The sequence below is a fragment of the Triticum dicoccoides genome, chromosome 1B (assembly GCF_002162155.2).
Source record: "Triticum dicoccoides isolate Atlit2015 ecotype Zavitan chromosome 1B, WEW_v2.0, whole genome shotgun sequence".
Classification (NCBI taxonomy): Eukaryota; Viridiplantae; Streptophyta; class Magnoliopsida; order Poales; family Poaceae; genus Triticum; species Triticum dicoccoides.
This window is the reverse complement of record NC_041381.1, coordinates 408076645-408092530: the sequence shown is the minus strand read 5'-3', so window position 1 is coordinate 408092530 and position 15886 is coordinate 408076645.

Here is a 15886-nt window from a genome sequence, read left to right as displayed (position 1 = left end):
GGGAAAACAATGGAGTTACCAAAGCAACCCTTTTACGTTCATGTGGCAGGGGTAAAACAGGAATATCGCAGGACTAAACTTTCGGGCGCGAGATATTTCGATGTGAGCGGGAAGTTTGAAAGCTTTTGGCGCCTGAAATTATATTCTGCTCTTGTAAGGCCGACTATGATAACATGGCCGAGAATTTGTTTGTTTTGCACGCAAAAAAGTGCAAGTTTTGAAAATCAATGTCTCCAACTCGAAACTTAGATTGTCCATTCAATTCAAATATGGATCATTGACCTACTACAAACAAATACCATCATACGGTCCAATTCAGAAATTCCAAATGTGTTTATCCTAAATATGATGACAAAAGCAAAAATGTGTATGTATATGAATAAAGTGGATGATTATAAAGTTTGAACATGCCCGTATGTGTATATCTCTAGGTTTGATATATGAATTTGAAATCACAAAATCCCGGCTTAAAAAATGTACCTCCATTTAAATGAATTACAAAAGCTAATGATGGAGTCGAATTCCAAAATTCCAATCTTAGGTTTGTAATTCTGGTACATCAAGGTATATCACGCATGTTCAAAAGTATCGTTATCTCATAGTCCAAATTGTGAAACAAATTGATCAATCATGAGTGCACACACTATTGACCATGTATATCTCAATTACGCTAAAGTCCCTCAAATACAGACACCTCACTTTTTATCTGAAGCCACACCCCCCTCGTTGCCTCCCCCCCACACACACATAGAGAAGTCATTCTCTCCCCCAAACACCAACACACGAGCACATTAACACCCCTCTCTCTTCTAAAGTCCGGACCCCAATATAGGTCTCTATCACTTTGTCTCTCGGGCATGCACACATCTCTTCCCCCCTTCTCTAGGTCTCCCGGCATCTCTCTTTCCCAAGCACATGCACTATGTAGAGTGTATCTTTCCCATACACACAAAATGTCGCCCCCAAACGTCTGACTCCCTAGTTATGTGGTTCTCGCACACTCACCTCACACACCACCCCCACTGCAAACAAGCACACTTTGTCTCCTTGTGCACCACTCTCCTCTTTCTATCTCTCCCACATGTGGACCCGCCCCAGCTCCTTCTCTGTATACATATATGTCGTGACTCTTTCCATAGCTCCCTAATGTATCATCATTCTCGATCTCGCACATTGTTCTCTACACCATCTATTCTAGATCTCTCATGAAGTCCCTATCACACACACGATGACTCGCTTCCCTTGCATCTCCGTACATAGGCCAATTCCGAACAACATCAACATTGTCTCCCTATCTATACGCCATTATGGACACAAACGACCCCTCTCGCCCCTCTCTCTCTCTCTCTCTCTCTCTCTCTCTCTCTCTCTCTCTCCGTCGCTAGCTCTCTCTCTCTCTCTCTCTCTCACCCCTCTCCCACACACACTCGATGTCTCTTCCAAATAGTCTGCTCCCCCCACCCGCACCCATGCTATCCCGCTACTACACATGTCACACCATTCCCCTTCCCTTATACTAGGTTTACATCATTAGTGGTCTCTCTACTCCACATACAGACACTCCCTCTCACACACAAACACGTACATAAACACACATAGACACGCACAAACACTCATTTATCTGGATCCTCGTCTCTCCCCATATATATGTGTCTCCACGTTACACAACACAAAGCCCCATGTACATGTCTCTCTCTATCCTCCACACACATAGACACAAAGAATCTATTATCATTGCCTCAGTCTCTAGACATATCACACACGCACTCTCTCTCTCTCTCTCTCTCTCTCTCTCTCTCTCTCTCGCAAACACGCTCAACAAGGGTTTCCCCGTGAATAACTTACCGTCTATTCATCAACAGTCGTGGCAGTACGGCGAACACGAGATGTGAAAAAGAATAAATCTACACGTGCTTAGACCACCTAGTATGACTACTAGGACTAGAGCAAGCCAAAAAGCGCGCCGCCGTCACCCCTTCCTTATCGGCGACGGGAAAACCTTTGTTTTACACAGTCGAGAAGTCATTGTGCTAAGGCCCCACATGCTGAGGCGCTGAATAGAATGTAGATGCTAGTTTACGGAAACAAGTATTGATAATACGTTTGTATCTACATACTTATATTTGTTCTCTTATAAAAAACTGAGTTGGTGACGATGGTACGTGTGCCATCTTGCAATATAGACCGTCCAATCTATATCTAACGGATGGAAACTAAACTAAAAGATACCCACACCCCTCTCCACATTTGCAGACAAGGCCTTCCCTCGTTCATCCTTATCTCCAACAACCTCATTGTTGAGCAATTAAGAAAGGAAGCCTCTGGAACAAACTGGCCTGGTGGCCGCTGCCGGCGTCGTCAATCCCCATGCCTCCGCTCAGTCCGACCACCAATCACCACCACGCCCCACTCCTCTTCACCTTATCTCATATTTCTCGAGATATCATTAGTTTTTACACATGGGATTACTCTCGCATGGTTCAATCACAACAAGTGTTTTATAAAAAAATGCATCTTGATGTTCCGTGCAATGCATGGATCTTGCTAGTACTCCTACAGAAGACTAAGTTGGATCTTGCTAGTACTCCTACAGAAGACTAAGTTGGTGATGATGGTGTCTACCATCCGTCGTTTCTGACCATTAGATCTACATCTAATGACTGTGAGGTAAGTTGTTGCCTTTTCTCACCAACATCCCACTTGTCTACCAATTTGTAGAAAAACCCATAATTAGTATCTTAAAACCAACCACATCCCTCCCTGACCTCACCAAAACAGCCCAAGGAATATATTCTAATTGAAACATAATATATCTCTAGTGATATATGTATATCAAAATTAGAGTGTTTTGTATCAAGTTTGTGAATAAGTATTATTCTTACTATGATTCGTTGCAACGCACATAACATTGCTACTATTTCCAACCATGCATTTTTTCCTAGTATTCCATAGTTTTGAGTTTTCCATCAAGATATTAGTCACTCATGGTTGATATTTACTTTCAATCATGTACACATATGCACTATGTAACTAGCCATGCTTATCGGCTTCCAAAGCTTAACTTTCACTCCTACTTACAATATGTAGAGTATTTAACAAAAAACTACCACTTTCAACTAGCCCTAGGAAGAATCTATTGTACAAAAAATAGCAAAAACATACCCAAAATTTCTTAATCCACGCCAAAAACTACTACCTAGTACTCCTACCGATTAGGTTTGTTTAAACCCATTTATGACAGGGTTGGCCCACACGTCTGTGCTGACGGGGCAGCTTAAACCAACACATTTTGTTTGAATGTTGACACGAGGGACCCACATCTGACCTTCTATCCTGTTATTCCCCCTCAAATCATTATTTTTCCTGAACATTACTTCAAACAGTACTGATGCGTGTTCGTCGGTGGCGCCGGTGATGAGCGAGCTGGCTGCCGCTCCACCGGACGGGCCGGACGCTGCGCTGGCCTCTGCACGGGTTGGCAGGCTGGCCCGAGCGTGACTCACGAGCGAGCAAGCCGCCGCGTTGGCCTTCGCTCGAGCCAGATGGCTGGCCTTAGCGCGGCGCGCGCGAGCAAGCTGCCGCACCGCTGTGCCAATCTAGCTAGCAAACCTTGCAGACAAGCAGCTGGACAGAGCTATCTTGGCTAGCTAGCGGCCGCGAGCGCCGGACGAAGCTGTTATCCGGGCGGGCACAAGATGGGCTCCGCAGCACCAGCAGTTTTGACCTCGCCTTCTGCCTGCGGCGGTAGATGCATCCCATGGCCGAGGATGACTAGGTGGACGGTCCGGAGGTAGGAGGTCACTCGGGGATTTTTGTGTAGATTGACATGTAGGTCCCACAAGTCATAATGCCCGGTCGAATAAAAGGCATTGACTTAATGGGTGACATGGGCCCTGTCAGAGGTTAGAGTTATATTCTAACCCTGAACTAACTCTAACCAAAGTGGTGTTTGGATGACAGGGTTAAATTGACAACAAATGTATCCAAACAGGGCCATGGGTTGAAACGTGCACGGCACTTTGTAGAGTAGTCGTTTCTTGGTAGGGCTGGTTAGTAAGAGCATGTACAATGGTTGATAAGGTAGTCTTATCTTAAGTCTGCCACGTATGCAAGTGGTAGTAGTTTCTTGGCATTATTAGTGGTTTCTTGCATTATTAGGGGTTTCTTGTAAGGAACAATGTACTACTGGTGACAAAAGGCGATTCTAGGTTGCATCTCCAACGAGTACTACTAGTGGTCGCGGGAGTGTATACCTCGTTTTGTGGGTTCGATCCCGGCTGAACGCATGGCGGCCTTTTTTTAAATAGTAACTTCGCTACGAGCCAATATTTTACACGGGTAGTTTGAGTTTTGAAGTCAAACGGACGTGCGGCACCACAATCTAGGTGCACTGGATAGCCTAGCCACATGAACGGGTTTCCCTTCCCAGCATCCCGTGGCTCGCATGCTCTCCCTAGCCGCACCTTGCTTGCAGCTTCCTCATCATCTAGTAGCATATTTAAACTTGCGCCTCCCAATTAAGCCCGAGGAGCCGGAAAAGCCTGGTGGGGCATTGGGAACTGTGCAATATGGCACTGTATGTAAAGTGCTCTACTACTACTCTGTAGCTTGTGGCGTTGCACGCATGGACTTCACTCCATTATCGGCTCTACTATAAAAGAAATTCCTCTTGACGTGTTTTTTTAAACGGAGGCAAAAGCTTTTGTCCAATGAGCAGGTCAGTAATGGAGTTTGATCATGCAGTACTTATTTATTCCATTTCCACCCCGTAATTTCTCCGCTGTCCACCGTCTTTTATATAGGTCTGGGTCGGTGCCAACAAAAATTGGCTTGCATACCTCCGGCCGGATACCACCATCATTTTGCACAACATCCACAGCAGTGCGGCCGTTCCGGTAGACCCCTTCTCCACCATTAGGATCAGCCTTCCGGATTGGCTGGGCTTGAATACGTATGATGATGCCTACATGAGATTGAAGAAGATAGCAATTGTGGACCCGCCAACAAAGCAACCCGGCTACGACGATTACGATCTCATCGCGGTGTTCGACATAAGGATTGCCATCAATGCAAGAGGCAGTAACGGCAGAGGCTGGCGCATGTTGGCGGCGGGAGATTTGTACCACTACACGTTCGAAGACGCCGTGCGTCATCTAGGCCGCATCTTCACGGTGACAAGCCAGGTGACTTGTTTCATCTGGTTACCATCCTACAGTATGGGAGATTACAAACGGAATGCACAAACCATCATTTGCATCCCTAACGGTACTCCATTATTTTGCAGGGACCAGTCATCCCCCGATCAAAATAAGATCGCCGATCCTGGATGTGCATTTGCATCCGCGATTCGGTCTAACCTGGAACCTTGTAGCTGACTTTGGCATATGGGGATCAACTATCTTAGCAGTCGTTACCCATGGTACCACTGATGTGCAACATGGTCACACAATCTACCACGACCAGACCGTTACCATCTACCCAGGTATTCCATTTTTTAACCCTCTCACCTTCTCTTTCATTGTTGTACTAGTACTTACTAGTACTAGTAGGAGTACTTTTTACCTTGGAGGACGTGTATAGCTAGCTAGGCCCTTGAAGACTCTTTTTGAGAAGACTTGAGCCCACTAACTACCACCATGTCTTACTATCTCATCCATGTAGCCAAGAGTGGCTATATATAATAAGCCGGTTATTTTACTTCCTCTATACCGGAGTAGTACTATTTGCTGCACAGTATTACTGACCGCCATATTTGAGCACAACATTATTACGCATGGACCTTGACTATGTACGTCACCATGTGTCCAGATATGAGATGCCGCATGTACCAGATGAACGGCACCGAGTTCGACCCCCGTGATGCTACGTAGGTGCCGAGGAACACTCTTGGAGAGTACTCGCTTTTCATTGGGGACAGCTACCCCATTGTGAAGCGAATGCCACCTTCCGTGCACGACACGGAAGGCCTGCCGTTCATGAAGCATGGTTGTGTCTTCAGTGTGCACCGTCGGATGAACGACATGCTGGGACACGCTATCCCTGATTTATGCCACTTCAACTTGGATGAGTCTCCATCGTGTGGAACCGGACTAGAAATCTGCGACAATGATTCCCGTTGCCCACCGCTATGGATCGTGCCATCCATGAAGAACACCTGGGACTGGAACCTGGAGGAGGACATGTAGCCCATCTATAACGTGTAAGTGGAGTACGGTAAAATGTGAACGGTAGCGCTGCGAATATGTAGACTAGTCGTGCACAAATTTATCACACGAATTGGAGATGAACTTGTGTGGCATACAGACATTTGTCCTTTAGAATTTATTACTAGTAAATGTGTTATGTGTCAGTGCAAATTGTGTGGTTGTTGCATGATACGTCTCCAACGTATCTATAATTTTTGATTGTTCCATGCTATTATATTACCCGTTTTGGATGTTTATGGGCTTTACTTTACACATTTATATCAGTTTTGGGACTAACCTACTAACCGGAGGCCCAGCCCGTATTGCTGTTTTTTTGCCTATTTCAGTTTTTCAAAGAAAAGGAATATCAAACGGAGTCCAAATGGAATAAAACCTTCGGGAGCGTGATTTTTGGAACGAACGTGATTCAGAGGACTTGGAGTGCAAGTCAAGAAGTGTAACAGCCTGGATTTTGGCCCTTTCTTTTTTCCTTTGATTTATTTGGTTTTTGCTCTATTTTTCTTTTTGGAGTGGTTCTGTGGCCTTGCCACCTGGGAAATCATCCTCATTTCCTCCTCCCAAGTGGCTCATCATTCTCAAAACCTTACCAAGATCATGTCACTCCACTCCTTGACCAAACCCTAAAATCTTTTTCTAGGGAAAATTCCTTTTTCATTAAAGGAATAACCCTATCTGCCCTAGGTTGTGAAGCAACCTATATTTCTGTCCATCCAAAAATCCCCAAATAATTCTCATAATTCTTTTGGGTCATATATAGCTCAAATATGCCCAAACATTGCCTTGGCCAGTTCAAAAATAATTCCCTAATATTCCTTTTTCTATTCTGCCCTAAATGGCACTTTGTGAAGGAAGTGTCATTTATATTTTTCCTAGTGACTCCCAACCTTTTGGGGATGTTCTATGCCCAAATAATTTCCCCATGCACAAGTTCAAATTTATTTGCCTAGCCAATCTTCCTCAGTGAATTTCCAAAGTTTCTGTCAGAGAAAAGGCTTTGTGAAGGAAGTACTAGCTAGGAGTATCCAAATGAGTTGAACTTTTGCACACTCGTTAATATGCTCATATTAAACCCCTTCACACAATTTCAGCCCCATCCAATCATCTATGTGAGCACATGAGCAAATCTTTGATTCTGGCCTTATTTTCAGGTTGTGAAGCAAGTGTATTTTATATTGCTTCAAAAATCCTGATAAATTACCAGACAAGTATTCTACCTATAAAACATCTCTCCACCCGATTTGGCATCATTTCATTGATCCATTTGATCACCAAAATTATTCCAAGTTTCTGGACAAAAATGATGTTTGTGAATCAAGTACCAGTTTGGCTTTGCCAAATGGTATGAGACTTTGTGAGCATCTTCATATGCCCAAATGACCAAGCCTTGCCCAATTTTACCTCAAGTTGACACTCCATGTGAGTGCACCATCATGATCTAGTTTCTGGACCATTTTGGTCAGTTGTGAAGCAATTGCAGTAAATCTTAGTCCATTTCCCCTCAAACTCTCCAGGACTGTAGTCCTTCCTATTCTAAATACCCCAGACGTAACACTTGACACATAGCAGCCCCCTGTTGATCACACTGAGCTGATAAAGTTTACAACAGTAAACTTCAGAGCTCACTAACCTTTTAACCATAGCCGTTTTCACCAAACTACCACCGCAGTTGAAACCACCCTTTGAAGGACTTACCACTAGACAACATTGGCAAGCCATTTGGCTCTTCTTGATGCCAGTCTGCGTGGCGACCACCATTTTGGCATGCCATGAGCGCGCCCAGAATGGCTTCTTGCTCGGGCCCCTCCCCCTCTCGTCGGCTTCGCGCTCGTGATGATGTCCAGTAGATAGCCCTCGTCGTTGCCGTCCTCCTGGACCCCTCTCCCCCTTCGTCCGCTTGCTCAGCGTTGCTTGCCGCCGCGTGCCCACGGATGAATAGTAGCGTTTTGGATCCGTTCGTCGCCGTCGTCTTCCTCCCCGCGCCCCTTGGCCTCCTCTGCCCCGTGAGAGCCCACACTGCTCCTCCTACGTCGTTTACCTTTGAGTTCATGAGCGCGAGCACGCGTCCGCGGCGCCGGACACGCGTCCGCGGCGGTGACAGCTCGGCAGCTCCTCCCTGTGGCTATTTAAGGCCACCCCGAGCCCTTCCGAGCTCACCAGAAGCCTCGCCACCCTCCTCTCCCCCTGCCTGACCACTCACCTAAGCTTCTGGAGCTCTCCTCGACCCCCATGGCCGCAGTGCCTCTCGCCGGAGCCCGGCTAAATTCGTGGCAGCCGGTGCCCCTCCCTCCATTCTTTCACCACCAGAGGCCTCCCTGCTCCACCTCAAGCCTCCCCCACTCCTGGTTTCATCACCGGAGCGCCCGTGGCCGCGTGCCCCCAGGTCAATCATCGCTGCTACCCTCGGCCTCCGCGAGCCGCTGTCTCTCCAGGCCTCCCCAGCGCTTGCTGCTGCTCCAGGAGGGATCAACACTCCATTCCGCGCCCGCCGATGGTCCCAGCTCCACCGGGGACGGTCGGAGCTGCCCGGGCCATCGCAGGTGCCACACGGCCTCGCCTCTCCCCTGCTTCTGTCGAGAGGAAGAAGGAGACCAGCGGGAGGAGAGCAAGAAGCAGCACGGGCCCCACTTGTCAGCCACACAGGAGCCGGCCCCGCGTTGACCAGTCCATGCTGACGTGGATAAGTGGAAACGTATTCCGCGGAATACGTTTTTGCTGACCGAAAGCGTGTTTCTATTTTGCGCATCTGCCTTATCCACTCAGGGACCCGTCTGTGAATATATTTTTTATAGAAAAGTTCCTGAACTCCAATCATCCACAACTTTTCAACCGTAACTCCAAATGAGGTGAATCCAAAGCCCACTTCTTTGTTTCGTCGAGACCTTTCTGTTGGTGTCACTTTCATTATGTTTTGGCATACTGAAAATGACCATTATGCCCTTGCCCTTAATCAGCCCCCTTCGAGAGAGAATGATTTCCGGCGACTCTTTCCGCGAGCTTCTCGCACTTTCTCCTGGTGATTTCTTCCACCCCAGGCAAGTCACACCCTCCATTTGCATGATTGCAATGCAGGGACATGGTTTAACTTATTTGAACTTGTTTAAAATACTGTTTTAGCTACTTGTGATCTGTGCATGGCATTTTCTTAGAGTAGTATTTTGATCTTATGGTTGCCATGCTATTGTTTGGATTACTAGGAGTTATGTGTGTAGTATCATGTTGCTATTGTTGATATTATGTTTTCAAGTATTACTTTGGATATCATGCGACCTTTGGATTATTAGTGGTTAGTATGATTATTTTCATGATGCTAGTTGATGTTCTGTTGCTTGGAGTATTATTTTTGGAGATGATGGTTACATGTCGATCTTAGCTGGATAGTTGTATTCTTGTTATTGGAGTAGTACGATTATTGTTTTGGATTTATCATGATAGTAGTGTTATGCTATCCTCGGCGTATTTTGAGATGATGATATTATGCTTGGATTATTTGTTGGATATTGCTATGACTTGGATTATAGTTTGATGGTTGACATCGGAGTATCAGTTATCATGGTTATATTTTTGGGGATAAATTTTGTCAGTAAGTTGGTCAGGTGCCGCCAAATCGAACTTTTCCAGTGCAACCACATTTGCCGGTATGTGACGGCCCAAATGCGGTCTATTGTTGTGCCTCTCGCCGGTGCCTCTAACGAGGGAAGCTTAGGGGCGCGCGCTACCCTGATCAGGTAGGCGGACATTAGCCTTGTGTGCCCGTTGTTTGAGTTTTTGGATCCGTGTCCCCGTGTGGGACGGGCCACGACAGTGGATGATGTGTCTTGAGGTAGACACGGGGCCACCCATGACTTAGCCCAGTGGGGAGTGAGTCAGAGTGGCCGAGAGAATGTCATGGCAGTAGATCGGTTTTGTTGGAACGCCGTTGGTCTACCCGAATGGGAGTGCGAGGCCATGGGTTCTGTGGTGTGGGTACAGTGCGCTACCTCTGCAGAGTGTGTGTTTAATCTATCAATAGCCGCGTCCTCGGTCATGGGCATGGGTTCGTTCTAGGGTACACTGTTTGATCAACACTCACATGACGGAATGACTTATAGGTGATGGATATGTGGATATTTGGAGCAGTACAGATTGGCCAAGTATTGGTCATGGTTGTGATCGCTGTAAGGATCGCGGGCCATTTATTGGTCGGGTTGTGATCGCCGTAAGGATCACGGGCCATTCATTGGTCGGGTTGTGATCGCCATAAGGATCACGGTTACAGTTTGGTTTTGATCACAAGGTGATCGCTATGGTATATTGCTTGTCTGGTTAGCCAAGAGAGATATGGTTATGGAGGTCGGAGATGGTGATTTATCAGTATTGTAGTAGTTTCATATTATGCTTAGGAGTTGTTGTTATATCATGGTAGCTATTAATTTAATTAACCTGCTTAATGCTATGTTGTTGTCTTGCCTTGATGTTTTTGGTTGTTGTGAGCTTGCAAGTACATTCAATGTACTGACCTGGCGTGTCATGCTAGATTGCAGGTGATGTCGTGATTGCTTGATTGCTTGTCGTGGTTTCCGTTCGTGCGAGCTAGATCGTGTCCCAGCCAGAGTCCCTGCGGAGTGGCGTTTCACCACCTTCGCCACTGTTCCGCTGCTAGAAGATTCCCGCTGCTAAGAGTTGTTCCGCTGCTAGCATAGAGCAAGTGTAGTATCGTAGGCATAGTGTCGCCGTGCTGATGTGATTCTTTGTAACATCAGACCTTTGTATTTATTCTTGTAATAAGAGCTGATTTGTTCTATGTCAAGAAGTGCCATATTCCAGAGACTTCTCCTCGATCTCTGGGCTGGAATATGGGGCGTTCCGGTTTCTCTGAGCCGGGGTGCCACAGGCTTGGTATCAGAGCAGGTCTGGCTGTAGGACACCCTAGTTAGCGCGAGCGGTAGAAACCGATAGTATAGAGTCTGGTTTGTTTATTGCATTTGGTAGCTGCATTTGTTTGTTGCATAGCATGCATATAGCCTTAGTATTTGTGATAACGGTTTATCCGGTGAGTGTAGCTGGCATCGGTTCGGATCCACTACAGCTCAACCTTTGCATTTCTCCAGTTCCTTTTTCTTTCGGTGTTTGGTGTCATCTCTGTTCCAGCAGAGTGATGCCAAGTGATCCCGACACTGTTTGGCAAAATGGTGCTCAGGTATCGCACCGATGTCTTTCTTTCAGTCCCGTCTATCGTTTCGGTGATGGACATGTTTCTATCCCGGATCATTCTTTTGTCGTCTTGGCAACCCTTAATGATCTTAGTTATCAAGAAAGTGCAATGTCAGCAGCCTCAGTTTTTCCCTGCTATCCTATTTCTTGGACGAGTACGGATCTTTTTCCGTCCGCTTGATAATAATGTGGTTGCGACCTTCGTGTCCCACTACATGATTACCGAGTATGTCCTCGCCCCCGAGCTAGTTCAGGTTGCCACCTGGCTAAGCTAGCACTTGGTGTAGCGCTGTCTACACCAACTATTCCACACATTTATTCATCCTCGTGCACATCGTCACAGCATGCTAGATCGTAGAACCAGAGATCCCGCGAGATTTGTGTGCTTAAGTAGGCATGCATATTGTGTGACTAGCAGTAATATGTGACATTGATTATGTGTGAATTGTTTGTTGTTTTTGTTTAGTTGAGTTTTTTTTGCTTCTTTCTTTTGGGCCCCGGTGTTACATTTTTTCCCTATAAAGAATTGCTCATCCACTGACACCAGACTTTAAGAAGCAATAAGGATTTCAAATATTTTGAAGAAGCTCACCTAAACATTTTGGTCTACCCAGTCAACTGCATTATAGCATTAATATATGTTCAGAATACCAATGGTGTGTTGGATTGATTATCAGCATCGAGTCCCCGTCAGTGCAAAATCCTCACAACAGTTATAATCCAGCCAGCAGAAAGACAAGTCAGGTACAAGACCAATGATATATTTTTCGACGAAGGTATGGATCATATACAAAGCTTTGGCTCAGCAATGCATGATGCTTGAAATATGTTATCATCCGTAATAAAGTCAGAATATGATATGCTCAAGGAAGATAGTCGAACCATTTTTCTCATGCAAATAATCAGCCTCAGAATATTATGGGCATGTGTATGGATTCCAGTCTGCATATCAGTATGAAGTTTTGAATATAAGAAACCCAGTATTCTTCCACACGCTATCGGAAGAATTCATGATGCAAGGCTCCTCAACTTTTCCTCCTTATGTTATGTACTGAGCAATTTCCGGTCCATGATACCCAGTCTTTCACATCAAGACACCTCGGTAAAGGCTTCTGACAGATGGAAATGAATTTTTTTTCTCAACAAGCAAACCCGAGGAGAAGATTCTCACGTATGGAACTCAGGGTTCTCTAGCACAATAATCAGAGCAAGCTTCGTGTGTAAGCTATAGAGCCTTCTTCTGCAAGATAGCCAAGCAAAAGATTTGAGCAGAAGTTAACAAGCCTTCCTCAACAAGCTACTCGGATGGCTTCTCTCATAAGCCCCTCAGTCCGTGTCAGTACCACAATATTGCACCATCCTCCGAGATTATATGACGAGTTGCTGATGTATGGCGGTACCGCTCAAGGACCAGACTTGTAATAATTTTGTCAGAGGTAAGATTCAGTCAAAACATATGCCTACCGCAAGGATCGAGTGATCAGTGGCATATCCTTCTTATATATGGTGAGCATGTATCCCCAGTCACATCAGTAACTCATACGTGATGCGACAGTGATCCAACAGATATACCAAAGGAAAGTAAGGATTCAACAACCTCCCCAGTCAGGCAAAGGAAAATAAGCAGAGATACATCTCTCGAATTGCAAGGATCGACAAGATCTGGAGATGACCTCACAGAATCCACAGTCTTGACAATGGTCATCAAGGTCATTATTCCCGCAATTGACAAAGGAGATATCATAAAACCTTGTCACCTTCTTGTATGATTGGCCTCAACAATGTGCTCCGTACAGCTACAAACCCCGGGTATATGTCATATGTGTGCGAACACCGGTTAGAAGAACAAGCACAAGGAATAATGCACTAATCACATTCATGGTCATACGAAGAATCAAGGACATGTGTGACCGAGTTATTTTAGTAAGGTATCCTAACCAAGAAAATCAGGACCATAAAAAGGATGAGACTGACAGCAAAGCATGATGATTTTTGCACGACCATGAGGGTCCGGATTCCCAAGTCAGTTGAAAGCCATAATCCCATATGGATCCACAATGTCATACTCTCAGCGGCCTACTCTATTTACAAGGATTTTCATATCCCGCCGACCCGCTTGACATGGTTAGTGTGGAATATCCAAGTCTGTTCTGTCAGATCCAAGATTCCTTTGCAACCTCATCAGTCTGACTTCAGCGGCAGTGTTAAAGCATATCACCACCTATTACCACAAATGGGTAAATCAACCACATGAGAAAAATTCAAAAGCCATACAATCAGCTCAGAGCCAGTATACTCACCGACGAAATCAAGTACATGGTCAGTCTGTCAGGAAAAGCAGTTGTCCGTCAGCCCCTGTCGGGCCAGTCTCAAGATGTAAATAATCAAGGTTTGACACAGCTATAACTCCATACACCGATATATTGCTCACGACAGAAGGCAGTCAAATCTTTGGTACATATCTCATGATCGAGCCAAAGGCATAAATCAAGATATATCAGTGCCACCTGTGAGCAGTCAGATTCCATCAGGAGATGGCCATGATAATTCTCAGCATTTATTGAAACCAGAAGGCCTGCCTTTATTTGAAGCAACCCCATGACAGAAGTAAAAGGGTTTCATGACCAAAGGAAAATTTATGCTCAGGTCCATGGGATATCGCCGTAGACATGAGACAATTCATGGCAGTAAAAGGATTTGGTATATGAGCAAAGACCTGTCAGAATTTGTGGAAAGGTGAAACAAACCACCCCAGAGCAAGGTAAGTTGATCATCTGAAATTCTTGGGGGAACAATAAATAAAGGAAAAAGGATACCCAAGTTGGAGGCGGTGTCCTCAAGTCGTACTTGTTCCCTGAGCAACCAAATCTCGAGGACGAGATTTCTTTAAGGGGGAAAGGTTTTTAACAGCCTGTATTTTGGCCCTTTCTTTTTCCTTTGATTTATTTGGTTTTTGCTCTATTTTTCTTTTTGGAGTGGTTCTGTGGCCTTGCCACCTGGGAAATCATCCTCATTTCCTCCTCCCAAGTGGATCATCATTCTCAAAACCTTGCCAAGATCATGTCACTCCACTTCTTGACCAAACCCTAAAATCATTTTCTAGGGAAAATTCGTTTTTCATTAAAGGAATAACCCTATCTGCCCTAGGTTGTGAAGCAACCTATATTTATGTCCATCCAAAAATCCCCAAATAATTCTCATAATTCCTTTGGGTCATATATAGCTCAAATATGCCCAAACATTGCCTTGGCCAGTTCAAAAATAATTCCCCAGTATTCCTTTTTCTATTCTGCCCTAAATGGCACTTTGTGAAGGAAGTGTCATTTATAATTTTCCTAGTGACTCCCAACCTTTTTGGGCATGTTCTTATGTCCAAATAATTTCCCCATGGAAAAGTTCAAATTTAGTTGCCTAGCCAATCTTCCTCAGTGAATTTTCAAAGTTTCTGTCAGACAGAAGGCTTTGTGAAGGCAGTACTAGCTAGGAGTATCCAAATGAGTTGAACTTTTGCACACTCCTTAATATGCTCATATTAAAACTCTTCACCCATTTTTAGACCCATCCAATCATCTATGTGATCACAGGAGCAAATCTTTGATTCTGGCCTTATTTTCAGGTTGTGAAGCAAGTGTATTTTATATTGCTTCAAAAATCCTGATAAATTACGAGATCATTATTCTAACCGGAAAACATCTCTCCACCAATTTGGCATCATTTCATTGATCAATTTGATCACCAAAATTATTCCAAGTTTCTGGACAGAAATGATGTTTGTGAAGCAAGTACAAGTTTGGCTTTGCCAAATGGTATGAGACTTTGTGAGCATCTTCATATGCCCAAATGACCAAGCCTTGCCCAATTTTACCTCAAGTTGACACTCCATGTGAGTGCACATCATGATCTAGTTTCTGGACCATTTTGGTCAGTTGTGATGCAACTGCAGTAAATCTTGGACATTTCCCCTCAAACTCTCCAGGACTGTAGTCCTTCCTAGCCTAAATACCCCAGACATAACACTTGACACATAGCAGCCCCTGTTGATCACATTGAGTTGATAAAGTTTACTGCAGTAAACTTCAGAGCTCACTAACCTTTTAACCATAGCCGTTTTCACCAAACTACCACCATAGTGGAAACCACCGTTCGAAGGACTTACCACTAGACAACATTGGCAAGCCATTTGGCTCTTCTTGATGCCAGTCTGCGCGGCGACCACCATTTTGGCATGCCATGAGCGCGCCCAGAATGGCTTCTTGCTCGGGCCCCTCCCCCTCTCGTCGGCTTTGCGCTCGTGATGATGTCCAGTAGATAGCCCTAGTTGTCATCGTCCTCCTGGACCCCTCTCCCCCTCCATCCGCTTGCTCACCGATGCTCGCTGCCGCGTGCCCACGGACAAACAGTAGCGTTTTGAATCCGTTCGTCGCCGCCGTCTTCCTCCCTGCGCCCCTGATACGTCTCCAACGTATCTACTTTTCCAAACACTTTTGCCC